Below are 13,771 nucleotides of genomic sequence, written 5' to 3' on the forward strand. Positions count from 1 at the left end.
CGTCGATCAAGTCCATTTATCGACAGTGAAGTCTCCTGACATTAAGCGAGTCAAAGTGCTTTCGGTATACGTGATTTTTTTTTCTTTTTCATTAAATATATAATCTACGTTTACAATACAACTTTTCTCAATTAATGTAATAAAAATAATGTAATAAAAATACGTCGACGTAATGTAATGGTCTAATCGACGACTTTAAGTGTCCCCAATTAAAAGTATAATAAGATCGCGTATTACGTGACAATTTTTATAACGCATACACATTGTTTCTCAACTTTTTAAATATTTCAAAAGAACAAAGCAGACAAAGAAATTGAAATCAAAATATTATCTTGGACAGGATAAAAAAATCGAATGCCAAAGGAAGAATAAACAGGCTTGCGGTAGAATAAATAGAAAACGAGAGGAAGGTAATGAGGAGATCGAAAAGGAGTCAACATTAGAGCAAAACGGTGCAATAACGAGCACGATAAAAAAACGCGAAAAGCAGAGGAAAGAGAGAGAGAGAGAGAGAGAGAGAGAGAGAGAAAGATGGGATCGAGACGAAGCAAAGAAAGCGCGGAGAGTAAAAGCGACGTGTACGGCGAAAACTACACGGTTTAACGAAACGGTGGGCACGAGCGGGTTAAGAGGAGCCCCGAGGAGCGACGAGAAGAGCCTCCGCGCGCTCCGTGTGTGCACGGCACGCCCGTATTTCAATCGCGAGATAAGGACGAAGCGAGGAAAGGAGGGCTGCACGGAGACGAGGGAGATGCGAGGGGGAGCAGGAGGGCAAGGGAAAAAAAGAAGGAGACGGAGCGCGCGCGAAAGAAGTTAGAAAGCCGAAAGTCGAAGGATACCGGAGGAAAGGCGAGTATAAGGCACGATATGCAAGCCGAGCCGCGGTGATAGTCGAAGCGGCGCGGGTAGAAGCGGGAGGAAGCCCTACCATCCCCCTCCCTCTACCCTTCTCATCCCTTTTCGTTTCTTTTCTCTCTCTTTCTGAAAACGATCTCTCCCTCACTCTCGGAGAAAACGAAAGAGAACGAGAAAGAGAGAGAGAGAGAGAGAGAGAGAGAGAGAGAGGGAAGGGAGGCTGAGAGAAGAGGAAAAAAGACGGGGTGAGAGAAGAGAAGAGGGGAGGAAGGAGCCCTCTCAATGATGTCCGTTCGCGTGTAGTGAATATCCGGCTGTACGGTTGTAGATAGGTAGGTAGGTACATTCGTGCGCTCTCGCGTTTGCACGTATATACCTCGCGAATCGGGCGAGTTTGCGTGCGTCCGTGTGCGCCGGGTGTCGGGTCGTAGACCACAGCGGAGTCAGCTCGGAACGCTCAACCGGTCGAGCAACTTTTTAACGAGCTGCGGTTCTCCTCTCCTCCGCGAGCCAGAGGAAAGACGAGCGAGAAAGAGAGAAAGAGTCCCCGGCCTGAACCGCGAGTTGAGCCATCCTCGCTTCGAGATGCATGCATGCATGCATGCATGCATGCGTCCACCGTGCCTTCTGCATGCATGCATGCATGTGCGCCATGTGATACCAGAGCGGGCGAGCGCGAGGCGGAAAGAGCGAGAAAGGGTAGATGGAGAACGCACAAAATGAGAAGGGAGGGAAAAAGAGAGAGATAGAGAGAGAGAAGGGTTAGAAAGAGCGGGGGGAGAAACCGAAGGAAAGGACGTCGTGTCGCGGATACGCAATTCCATACGGTTACAGGGTTAAACAGGTCCAAACTCTCTTTACGGCCCGGTTGCTCCGTATGATCGTAGGCCCCCGTAGGATCGAACGCGCTCGATTACCTCGGTCGAACTGTTGGCGTAACGCTTATAGCGCTTAACGCCGCCGGAGCATACGCTCTGCCTGCGTGAGGCATCGTTCGAGCTTTGACTCCGGCGATTCCACTTACGTACGGTAACAAGGGCCGTTGTTAGGGCTCGCTCGTGATCATCCACTTACGCCCCGCGCAGTTCGTTATGAAAATTTGACGACCGTGTCACCTGCCGCGATGAGAAAATTTAATATCACTCGCTAAAATATATTTAAAATGTTTGTCGCAAATAAATGTCCCGATATTATACCTCATGCTAATATAAACGCTGTTAAAAGTGTTATGCTAAAGGGAAATAGATCGCATGCAGATCAATTTCATCATAAAAAACGAATTGTCGGTGGAAACAACGTTCCACGGTTGCGAAACGATACTTTTAATTAAATAGTAAATAATTTTAATTATATTATTCTCCTAATAGTTTTTACATTTAATAGCTCTGGTTTTAATACTTTTCCGACAAATTGAAATATTTTAAAGGTCAGAATCGAATTCAGCTCAAAACCCTGCCGTTTTTACTTGCGACTTCGATGGGCAAAGGTTGATTCATCGTCTTAAATACCTCGAAGAAATACGAACCGATTTTAGTTCCATTCTTAACGTTCGATTCACGCAAGGATTTCAGAATAAATGGTCGACATTTCTCTCATACGTTTCTTCGCGTGAGAGAGGACAACTCGCGACGTCTATTAATTCAAAATTGTCTCAGTTCCCGGGGGGGGGGATGGGAAAATGCATGGGAAAACTTGAAAATCCCTCGCACCGGGTCTCGCAGAAAACCAACGGATGGAAAGCTCTCGCTCTCTCTCTCTCTCTCTCTCTCTCTCTCTCTCTCTCTCTCTCTCTCTCTCTCTCCGGCGCATACACACGTACACATAGAATACCTCAGCCGCAAAGAATGACGATCGCATCCCGCGGGAAGAAATCGAGAAACCTTCTCCCGCAAAATTTTTCCCGCGCCTGAACGGCGCGCCGCGCGCGACGCGAGCCAAGTGCAAATAAAGTCGCATAACTATCGACTGTTTCAACGCGCGGCCCGAGAAGGCGCTAGGGGCCAAGGAGTCGAATAATAACCGTTTTACCTCGGGAACCGCTTCGCGCGGTCCACGGGCGTCTCTCACCCGTTCTTAAGCTTTATTGAATAAGTGTAAACGGCGGTGTTGCGCGCCTAGGAAGAACAAGCGCCTTCCTCTCCACGGCGTCGTTATTACTCGTCCCGGAGGTTTTCTTGCATTACGGAATTTAAGGACGGCCGGCACAGACCCAACACGAGGAAGTCTTTTTCTCTCCCTTTCTCTCTTTCTCTCCTCGGGGGCCCCTCCGCGGCCGGTCTCGGCGCCGTATCCTCTCTCTCGCCACGGCAAGAAAGGCCTCGTCGGCCGGCCGCGGTGAATCTGGCCGAGCCATCTTCCACTCGGCCGAGTCGAAACGCACGCGAGTCGCGAAATACCGTGCGGCTCGCGGTCTCGGGACCTTCATTAACAAAGGGTTACCTTATAGGATATATTCCGTCTATTTGCGATAGTCACGAACGGTCAGGGTCGTTAGTCTCTCTCTCTCTCTCTCTCTCTCTCTCTCTCTCTCTCTCTCTCTCCCTCTCGCGAGCGAGCGAGCGATTCCCTTCTCGATTCTCCCGAAGGAGAAACTTCTTCCGCGACTCCCGCGGAAGAGAAGAACTCCTCCATAGCTTTGATAAGCGGTACACGTGTGCGCCTCGCCTCTGTTCCTCGTGAAAACTTTCCTGCGCCCTCTCGGGAAAAATATTCGGTAACGAGATCTCGATCGCTCGCGGCAGAAGCCGAGACACGAAACCATGCAACGCTCTCTTCCACTCGGCCACCGCGCGTTTTACGATTCCGCAAAAGAGGAGAGAGTCTCCGAAGATCCGAAGATACCCGGAGCAGCGCCCGCGGGACAACGGGCGGAGCGGCTCCTCGTCGAGCGCACTAAACGTTAATCTTTCTTTCTTTCTTTTTTTTTTAAATGACAAATTATCGTCGTGCACCGCCGCGACGTAATACGCGGAGTATACGGAGCCATTACTGTCACGAGACCAGCCGTTGCGTGATTCCTGAATCCTGCAGGCGCGTTCAGGCCGGTGTGCGTTTTATCCCGTTCTCCCCTCGTCCGCCTCGCTCCGCGTATAGTTTGTCAAAGCCGCGGACGGTGGCCGCGTCGATAATCCGCAATGGCCTCTTCGCGAGTAGCGCGTATCCTGTGATCTTCGCTCATATCCTATTTTGCTCCGCTTCTCTCTCTCTCTCTTCGCTCTCTCCTCCGTTTCCAGAAAGAGAACGCGCGTCCGATTATACCGGTAGCGGCGGCTGCGCGCTCGTAACGTGTATCCCTTTTTTTTCCCCCCTCGCGTGCGTACAACATATGTATGTACGCGCGCACCGGTCGACTTGCACCACCGACTCTATTATCGGATGTGGCGATAATCCCGCGCTATCGTAACGCACCGCCGGCACGCAAACTCTCAAACGCCGCGGCGTTTTCCGTTTTTTTTTTTTTTTTTTTTTTTTTGTTTGCTGTTTGCGCTTGGCCGACCCGCCATGAAATTATCAATGATAACGTCGTAATAATATCAAAGGCGGGGGGGGGGGAGGGGGGAAGCAGGAGAAAAATAGACGCACCTAATCGACCGATCGATCGATCGACCGCGGGGCTTGGAGCGTTGCTGGTGGCTCGAGAGAAAATTCCCGAACGGATCACCTCCCGGGTCCTCCCGGAGCGCGCTCGCTCTCCTGCGCGCGCTCTCTTTTATTACGTATTTCAATCAAGTGTAGGTCAATTGACGATAATCACGAGCGACGTACCAAGGCCGCGCTCGGATTGGAGGGTGAAAATGCGAGCGGCGAGGTGCGGCGAGGTGCGGAACGGCACGGAACGGCTAGGCGGCGGGAAGGACCGGCGGGCGGAGGAGAAAATAACGGAGGGCAGAGGGTTGCGTAATGAGAGGGTAGCGGAGTGCCGATAAATCCAACAGGTCTCAGCATTTGTAAATTGCAACCTGTCAATACTGATCCGCGGTAAAATAAATGAGCCTGCCCCCACGCATGCACACACGTAGGGTGTACCGTCCGCGGTACCGTCCGAGCTGCCTCGGTGCGTCTGTCGGTCCGCTCGCGAGAGAGCGACCGCGCGATTCCGTTAAACCAACACGAAGGCGGTATTCCGCAGCGACGTTCGACCCGTCCCGAAAACGCCGACGTGAGACCGACATCACTCCGTCCAGCGATTGTTTGCCTAACTGAACACGTGAACGCCACACGAATCATCGCTAAGAGAGGGAGAGAAAAAAAAAGAGAGCGTACTGAAGTTCGTGTATTTATGGAGCCATTTTCCTCGGTCATAAATATTAACACTTAATACACAGGACGTTTGTGTCCTGCGTATTTCTTCTCTTTGAAATATTAAGAATACTTGTGTAAACCAATTTCTATTCTTGAGACTTTTCCTTCCCTCTCCTCAAAAGTTTGACATCTAAGGGGTAAACTTATTGCGTTATCTCAGTTTATGCATCTTCGATCAAGATGCTTCGAAAGTTCATCCTGAGGTTGAATGACTCATCCTGTGTAGAGCGCAAATTTTTTTTTAAGAAATTTTATTTTCTTTTAAATATTTTTCAATTCTCGTTTATATTACAAGAATTTTCTACTGAAAAAATTGGAATTTTAGTTTTTTAATTTCTCACAAAGTTTATTTCGATTTTCTTCTTAAAAATGTTTTTTTCAATAAGTTTTTATGATACATTATTTAAAATATAAATGTAACACAGTATATATCTTGAATTTATACCTAATCATGCATATTAAAAAATTTTTAACTAGAAATTTTAACTAAAACTATTTCTTTTTTTTTGTAGTAGTAGTGTTTTTTCCTAAGTCACTTTTGTTTCAGAATTATGAAAATGTAAAATTCTCTCATTTTGTTGTCTTTAATTAAAGATAATCTTGTTTGTATAATTTTTAAACAAACATAAATAAATAAATACTTTCAAGAGTGTAAAGTGTAAGAATTACTTAATAAAAATGTGTAAAAATGATGAAAATGAACGATGGCTACAGCGATAGTGAAAACGAGAAAGTGTGTAAACATTAAATCACGCCGATCGCGCAAAGCGTTGAAAGTTTGCGAATATTTGCCAGATTTTACGAGCCGCGCTTTATCCCGTGAAATCGCAAAATTATTCCATTCAAGTGGTACGTATTAATCATTCAGGTTGTGATATAATAGCACGTGCGCATTGTCACCGAAAGCGCGTCACATATCATCACGTTTCCTCTGTACGACAGAAATGCGGCTAAGCACATTCGTGCCTCGAAAACGCTGCGACGGTGATTCGATCCGACCGTTCGCGTTATTTCGTTTCGACAACGACGAAAAGTTTGGATGTAAACAAAACGTGGCGGTGTAACAGGACCGGCCGAGGAGACGTCGACCCTCTCCCACGTCGACGGGGAGTTAAAATTAAAGCGAGCCGAGGAACGCAGACATCGATAATACCGGTATCGTATTGCAGCGCGAGGAGAAAAATGCGATTGCACTTCCTCCGTGTACACCTTTACAGGCTTTAATTCCATTAAATACGCGCTCCATAACGGCGGCCTCATTCTTCAAGCGAATCCAAGTGCGGGATACCCAGTCAGGGACGGGCCGACCTGCCAGGAAAGCGACCGAACCCGCCTCGCATTGTCCACTCTGTCGTGACGTGACACCTTTTCAGGCGAGAGAAAAGAGTATCGCTGGACTACATTCGGACACGTGCATTCGGATATCGCTTGAGATACGACGGCGAGTCAGTCGAGCAGCAGAAACGATTAGCGATAACCATTTCACACACACACACACACGCGCGCGCGCGCACGTGTGTGGATTTTAACGTATTGTTCTTGCGCAATCGTTACTACCTGCGCCGTTACGTCACTCGCTGCGGATCGCTTCGCGCTCGGTATTAATAGTCAAAGATCAAGTGTTAATTCGGTAATTGCGCCCCGATCGCGCTATTTATAATCGTGAATTTACGGCCTTTTACGTAACCGCAAGAGCAATAACGCAGCAGCGGGGCCGCGCGGAGTATCATTAGGCGCGCACGATTCTCAGCGCGAATTCAAATGCCGCAGAACGTTATCCAAATCTGATTACGCTAATTCCGTGACTTCCGCCACGCGCAAGAACGTCGACGCATAAACGTCGGAACACGTACATATTTAATAAGCGATCGCGATATCGAGAGCTCGAGCCGTTCGAGGGCCGGGTTCCCGAAATTAACAACGAAATCCATCGCAATGTGCATTTCGGCTCGCATCAATGAGACCTGCACTTTACAACGTAATCTGATCGGCGATCCCCGGGCCGGTAATAATCAAGCGGGAGAGCGGCGCTGAAGGGTACGCACATACGGCGGATACACGCCACGCGTGTACGAGCGGAGCAAAAGGAACGCGGCGCGCGGCGCGGCCCGCCGCGCGCTTCCGCGAAGTCGTACCTGCGTAGGCCAGTGGTCGAAACTCGCGTAGCAATTCGCGAACGGAGGTATCCGCGAATCCGCCCCTGGCTCCCGAGAGTCCCGACAATACGCAGCGCTCACGCACACGTCCCAGGCCCCGCGTTCCGTGCGGCGAGTTACGTACGGCGAGTTACGTACGCGCGCGCGGCGGGCGGGGTTTTAACGACCGGCTTAAAGAGAAAGAGAAAGAGAGAGAGAGAGAGAGAGAGAGAGAGAAGGAAAAAGAAAGAAAAATTGGGCAGTTTTCGTTTACCGAGTCTTAGCCGGTTCGTGAGGTCGTTAATTTTCGGGTGGCCGCCGGTGGGATACGACGTCTCTCGCCCACCGACGAGAGTCTTTGAACTCTGGGATTACCTCTGGCTACCTTTGGGTTGCCTCAGATTGCCCCAGCGCGATGCGATGCGATGCGATGCGGTACGGTGCGGTGCGGTGCGGAGCGATGCGGCGGTGGTGGTTACTGCAGATCAACTAGACTCACGAGAGCGGACCGTACTTGGTACTCGGCCACGGTGTGCTTTCGCAGACGAGCGTAGTAGTTTCGCAGCGTTTAGCTACGAAACCTTCGTAATACGACGACTGAGATAACCGCCGTAGGCACGAGGCTCTCGCTATTGAGAAATTAAAGCTTGAAACGCTCCGTCTGCTCAAGTAATAAGCAAGACAGTGCCTCGCGCTGATAGATCGGTTGTGAAATCTCTCTGATCGCATCGTGTTTATATACTCGTATAGAGTTTTACAATCAGTTTTAATTACTCTCTATTGCAATGCTATTCCATAATTGCAATTTATAGAGTTAGTATGTCTTCTGAAAAATTCGTTGAATTACACTGAGTGTCGTTGCGACCAGTTACCTCGAATCAAAAATTCGAGTTTACATAGCAAAATAAAATTATGAATAAAAAATTATGACTTTAATATTTGCTGTTAATACGAATCGACAAGACATTTTTATTTTATCGTTATTTGAGATTTCTATGGTTCTAAAATCGAAAAAATAATTTTTCTTTTATTCTACGCTATTGTTTCATACAATAGTTTGTATGCTTGCTTTCGATGTAATCATCAATTATGTAATCAATATCCTGATATGTACTAAAATATCATGTGAAGAATCTAATACTCAGATAATCTCAAATTTAGTAAGTTCTTCTAGTAAGTATTTCTTACACCATATAGTATATATATATATCATTCTGCAATGTATATAGAAAGCGGTTTTACAAGAGGTGGCACGGAGGATTAATTTAAGCCGACTCTAAAAATATCACTAGATTATCATTAGCGAGTCACCGACCGAGGTCCATTAAGCATGATTATGATGTTTCCATGAAAATCTTATATAACACGCTCTTCTTCCGTGACTTTGTAATTCACCCAGTGAGACTCGTTCGACACTTATTTTATTTGGCGAGCCAGCTGATTCAAGAAGCCGTTAATTTTGGGATAGCTGTCAACGGGGCATGCTCCCAAGGTGGTTTTTAATTTCAGATAACTACAGATTACAAATAAAAGTGTACGCGCGCTAACTACAGTCATCAATTTATATTGTTAACCTTACAATATATATCAATTTATTACTTACTATATTACTACTATAATTAAATACAAGATATATAATATATATCAATTTAGATTTTTAAAATTGACACATCCTACAAAACTTTATAAAATAATCCACGCAATAAAAAAAAAACTATAATATATATAGCTTAAGCATATTCAGACCCCGGGTTTAGACTCTTGAAATTATTTTTCTAATTATTCGTCATGGAGGAGAATGATAAACATCGTTACGACCGCCGTAATTTTTAGCAAGATCGTTGTACCTCTGTCACGGAGGTGATGAGTCTTTACGACGCTTCCTTCCTCCGCAATTATATCCGAGTATATTCGTGGATTACGACTTTGGATCTGTCCGCGACAATTTATACCGCGTATTCACAGAGAGAAATAAAGAGGAAGAGAGGCGAGAGGGATGGGAGGAGGGAGACAAGTGAACTGCGCAAAAGGTATCATCGGTCCTGGTTTACACCTAACCGGGCGATAACCCAATCCCGAGTTCGTTAATTTTTGGGGACGATCGCACGTGGGATTCGTCCCTCGCCCATGAACCAGTCCGCGCGCCTCTTTCTGGATTGCCTTGGGATTGCCTGCAGTTGCCCCGGCTAGGCATCCCGGAGGAGAGCCCGTGAAGTTATCGTAATCGTTAACGAGACTGCTGTCAGCGTCGTAAGACACCCGAGGGTCCCTCACCATTAACCTTCCGCTAACAAAGGCATTGCCACGTTCTTCGCTCCCGGTGCACCGACCCGCTCTCCCTTCCTTCCTTATTTATATGCATAACTCAAAAGAGGTGTAATGAAAATTTCACGGTCAACTCGATTACAGGCGATCGCCGTCGTATTCCCTCCTCTCGTATTCTCACCTCTCTCCCTCCCACACATTCCGGTCTCTCTCTCTCTCTCTCTCTCTCTCTCTGTCTCTCTCTTGCTCGCTCGCTCGCTCGTTTTCTTCGTCACGCTCTTTTCGTCCTCCTCTCTTTCCTCTACCCTCCCGTACATCAGCAACTTGTCCGATGAGTCTGTCTCTCTTCGGGACTGTAGCGCTAGACCTCCGCCGCCGGAACGACGGCCTTCCTCTCGTCTTCTCTCTTCTTACTGGCTATTCATGGAGAAAGAGAGAAAGAGAGAGAGAGAGAGAGAGAGAGAGAGAGAGAGAGAGAGAGAGAGAGAGAGAGACCAGCGAGCGAGAGCAACTCTCGCAGGCGGAAAACGATTTCTCGGGATCGCGCGTTAGAGGAGCGATAAATTTTCCACGCCGATTATTGATACGCGCTGATTATCCTCATGATGCGCCGAGCGCGGATAATAAACCTTATCGTAACGACGGCTGACAAGTTCTCCTCGATCAAAAAAAGTGATAATGAAAAGGAGTGCGTGCTCTCGGATCTTTTCTCTAAATTATTATTCCTATGATTATTTCAACGCTAAAATGTACGTCCCCGCGGGAGACTGCCGGCCACCTAGGCAGCTCTCGTTTGACGGATTCGCGCAATGTGAAAGCAACGTTATCCTTTTATATTAGTCTCCGGGCTGTCCGAGACACGATGCAACATGCTAAATTAATGCAATGCAATAGAAGCATCAGTTTGCACTGCCACGCGATATCCGCTTCGAAGAAATTTACTCCAATTTTTTTAAATCAAACTCCGACAAGTTTCTCGTCTTGCTGACAATTTAATTGTCAAGCCACGTGTGCTTACCTAGATTTATTTTTACGAGCTATAAAACGGTCGATAGCGTTGGGATTGAAATGCACGGGCAAAAGTATATAGACATTTTACGTAACTGTAACTCGCGGGAGAAAGAGAGAGAGAGAGAGAGAGAAAGGGAGAGAGAAAGGGAGAGAGAAAGAGAGAATTGCATTGGAACACGACGCTCTAACACAATAGTAATGGACACAAGAGTGGATGGTAATTGAGTTAACGGGCTATGTAATGGGAGATTCAGCGTGTCAAACTGTTTTGTAATCGCTTTACGAGCCGCTCTTAGGCATTTTGCACACTGTTCGTTCCACGGGAGAGATGAAATACAAGCCCGTTGACGAACTCTATGTGAAAAAGCGCTTGTTTAAAGAGTCTTGTTCTATATCCAGCAAAACATTCTTAAACATCCTTTTAATCTATTCACACACAACTTCCCTTGCCATTTTTTTTTTAACGGTGGAATAACGCAAAATGTAATACGCGCGTCGATAAGCGCGAAATAGTTTAGCTTCAAATTTTTGCTCGCGGTTTTCTCGTTTCGATCTCAATCGGCGTTGTACACCGCTTCCTTAAAGCCGCTAAAGCCGACCACGACGAACCGCGCAATCGCCGTGGAATGCATTCGGAAAAAGGTTGCAGGAGAAAACGTGTTGCAGGGTTGTAAGATGAAACTAGCAGGTGATCATCGGCGGGAATCGCGGCCGCGGATCGTGATTCCGTGCCCACCTGAAAACAATAAACGGCCTGGAGGCTGCTGCTCCTGGGACAAGAAGGAAGAAACTTAGACCGGGACTCGAGTGAAAGTGCACAATAACAAACCATCCCGGTTCGTGTCTGCGGGGGTTTTGCAAGATCGCGCCGTGATCTTTTCCATGGAGGTTCTCTAACTTCAAGTCGTGATAATTAGCGGCTTGCGGCTGCGGCTACTAAGTGATTATACGAATGAACGGGGAAACTGAGAATCCATTAGTCTCCCGCGGGAAAGAATCGTGAGAAGAATGTATGTTGTACTCGGGAAATCTCTCTCTTATCGGCGTTACGTAAACCATCTCTGAAAGAGCGGAAGACCACATATCGGAACATAAATTTTAACCGTCATGATTTGCAATGCGCTTCTGGCTGGTTGCGAGCGCCGAGAACTCTCGTCTGATCGACGATTAGTTTAGTATGATACTGATAAACTATCTACAAATTCCCGCAACTTCCTTTTCTTTTACGAATAGCCTTGGAAAATTTATTTTTATGCGAAAAACAAAATTAATTTTAATCTTTTATGTTACCTATTCATATAAAAACTATAAGTTTCTTTACGATCTGTTCTTATTAATGAAAAATAAATAAAATATTATAATTTTTAATTGACTATAGATAGTATTGTACGGAAAGAAATCTAAAAAAAAACGGGACAAAACATTTCTTCTTGTAATGAAAAAAGAATCCATCCAATGATAAAACATTTTTTTCTCTTCCAAATTATATTACTTACATGTATTGATAGTTAAAGCCTAACTTTATAGCCAATAGAAATAATCTATTGTATACAATAGAAATTTTTAACACAAAAAAAGTATTTTATATTTTGTTTTTCATTAATTGATATAAACATATATTTCATGTTTAAAGAAATGTTGCATTTTTAACTAAAAAGAATAAGATATAGTTTTAGCTTCTTCTAAAAAAAATGCATAAAATAGATTCTAACATAAGTTTTTTAGAAATAGTAACTCTATCTCAATAATTTAGAATAAAGGTTTTTAAAAAAAGTTTAAAATAAAAAAAAGAAAATCATTTAAACTTTTTTCCAGTATTCCGGCTTTTTGGGCGAAAAAATCAAGAAAAGTAAATTTTTCCCCGCAATTTAAACTTCTAGGGAAAATATCAATATTAAGGTAAACGTTCAGTGGCCGGACATGTACCTATATCCGGACACTTACACAACATTTATTATTATTAATCTCAAATGCTTTTTTTATATACTATAATATTACAATTTAATTGTAATCTTTAAATATTCAAGATTATAATTAAATTTTGTTATTATTAAAAAAACATTTGAGATTAATATCAAATTTTCGTGTGGAAGTGTCTGGATAGAGAGGTACATATCCGGTCTTGGACGTTTACCTTAATTATGTATTTCTTTAAGCTCTGCGCAGTTTGTTAAAAAGTAGCAGTATTTAATTCAAATAAAAATATATTTTTTATGACAGAATTTCTTTTCTCACAGAAACAATAATCGAGATACATTTATAAGAAGATATTGGAGATGTGTAGCCCTATTGCTCATATATGATTTGCTTAGAGCTATTATGTCTTCGTGTTCAATCAAAATAACGTAACGTTAAATCTTAATTCTGCCTTGTCCGAGTTAGTTCTCGCGAGAAGAAAAGTCATCCATCAATCAGTGATTTTTACAATTAGCGCATACCGCGAAGATAGCCGCAGTCATTGTTATGTAACAGCAGAATTACACAGTTAGACATCCACTGCACGCCAGCGCGCATCTGTCTTTATCAAGGGAGAAGTGCAGGGCAACGATCGGAATCCGGTAGTTTCGTTCACCATTACGCGTAACAATCCGAACATCTTTGATTGATTTTCTTGCTCGGAACTAATAAGCATCGCGCTCGGTTTCAACCAACACTCGTTGGGAAAATGGAAGATCCGAAATGAGCTCGCGATACAACGGATTCGATTGCGTAATTTCTGAACGCGCGACATCAAAGTCCTCCGATCCTACGCTCTTTGTTATCGCGTGTCTCGATATCGTGAAAGCGAGACACACGTGCATCCGAACGGTTATATATAGGGTGCTCCAATGTATATTAAATGTATGTCATATTTGTGAATGACTTCAGAATGTCAAATTTTGGTGCAGTTACTATCTACGGTCATTATCTCTTTTATTTTTCACTGTTCTTTAATCATTAACACAATATGAATATTTTAGAGCAAGGTTGAGTAAGTTAACATTCTTTGAAATTAAATTAAGTTAAATAGTTTATAAAGTTAATTTAGTTATATTAGAATATAGAACTATAAAGATTACATAAAGAACAAACTAAAGTAAGGTTTTACTACTTAAAAGTTAGGAAATAAATAAAATTAAATTAAACATTTATTTTATGTAAAAAAACATTATTTATATTAAATTAGAACGTTATAAAATTAAATTATTCTAAAAAACCAATTA

At 44.5% G+C, this 13,771-nt stretch overlaps 1 protein-coding gene across 2 annotated transcripts in view; it reads right to left on the reverse strand.

Moving 5' to 3' along the window:
* Nucleotides 1–13,771, reverse strand: part of LOC105832792 (lysine-specific histone demethylase 1A) — a 126,113-nt gene that overhangs the window by 45,203 nt on the left and 67,139 nt on the right. The window lies entirely within an intron of this gene.

The sequence above is a fragment of the Monomorium pharaonis genome, chromosome 3, assembly GCF_013373865.1.
Source record: "Monomorium pharaonis isolate MP-MQ-018 chromosome 3, ASM1337386v2, whole genome shotgun sequence".
Taxonomy (NCBI): domain Eukaryota; kingdom Metazoa; phylum Arthropoda; class Insecta; order Hymenoptera; family Formicidae; genus Monomorium; species Monomorium pharaonis.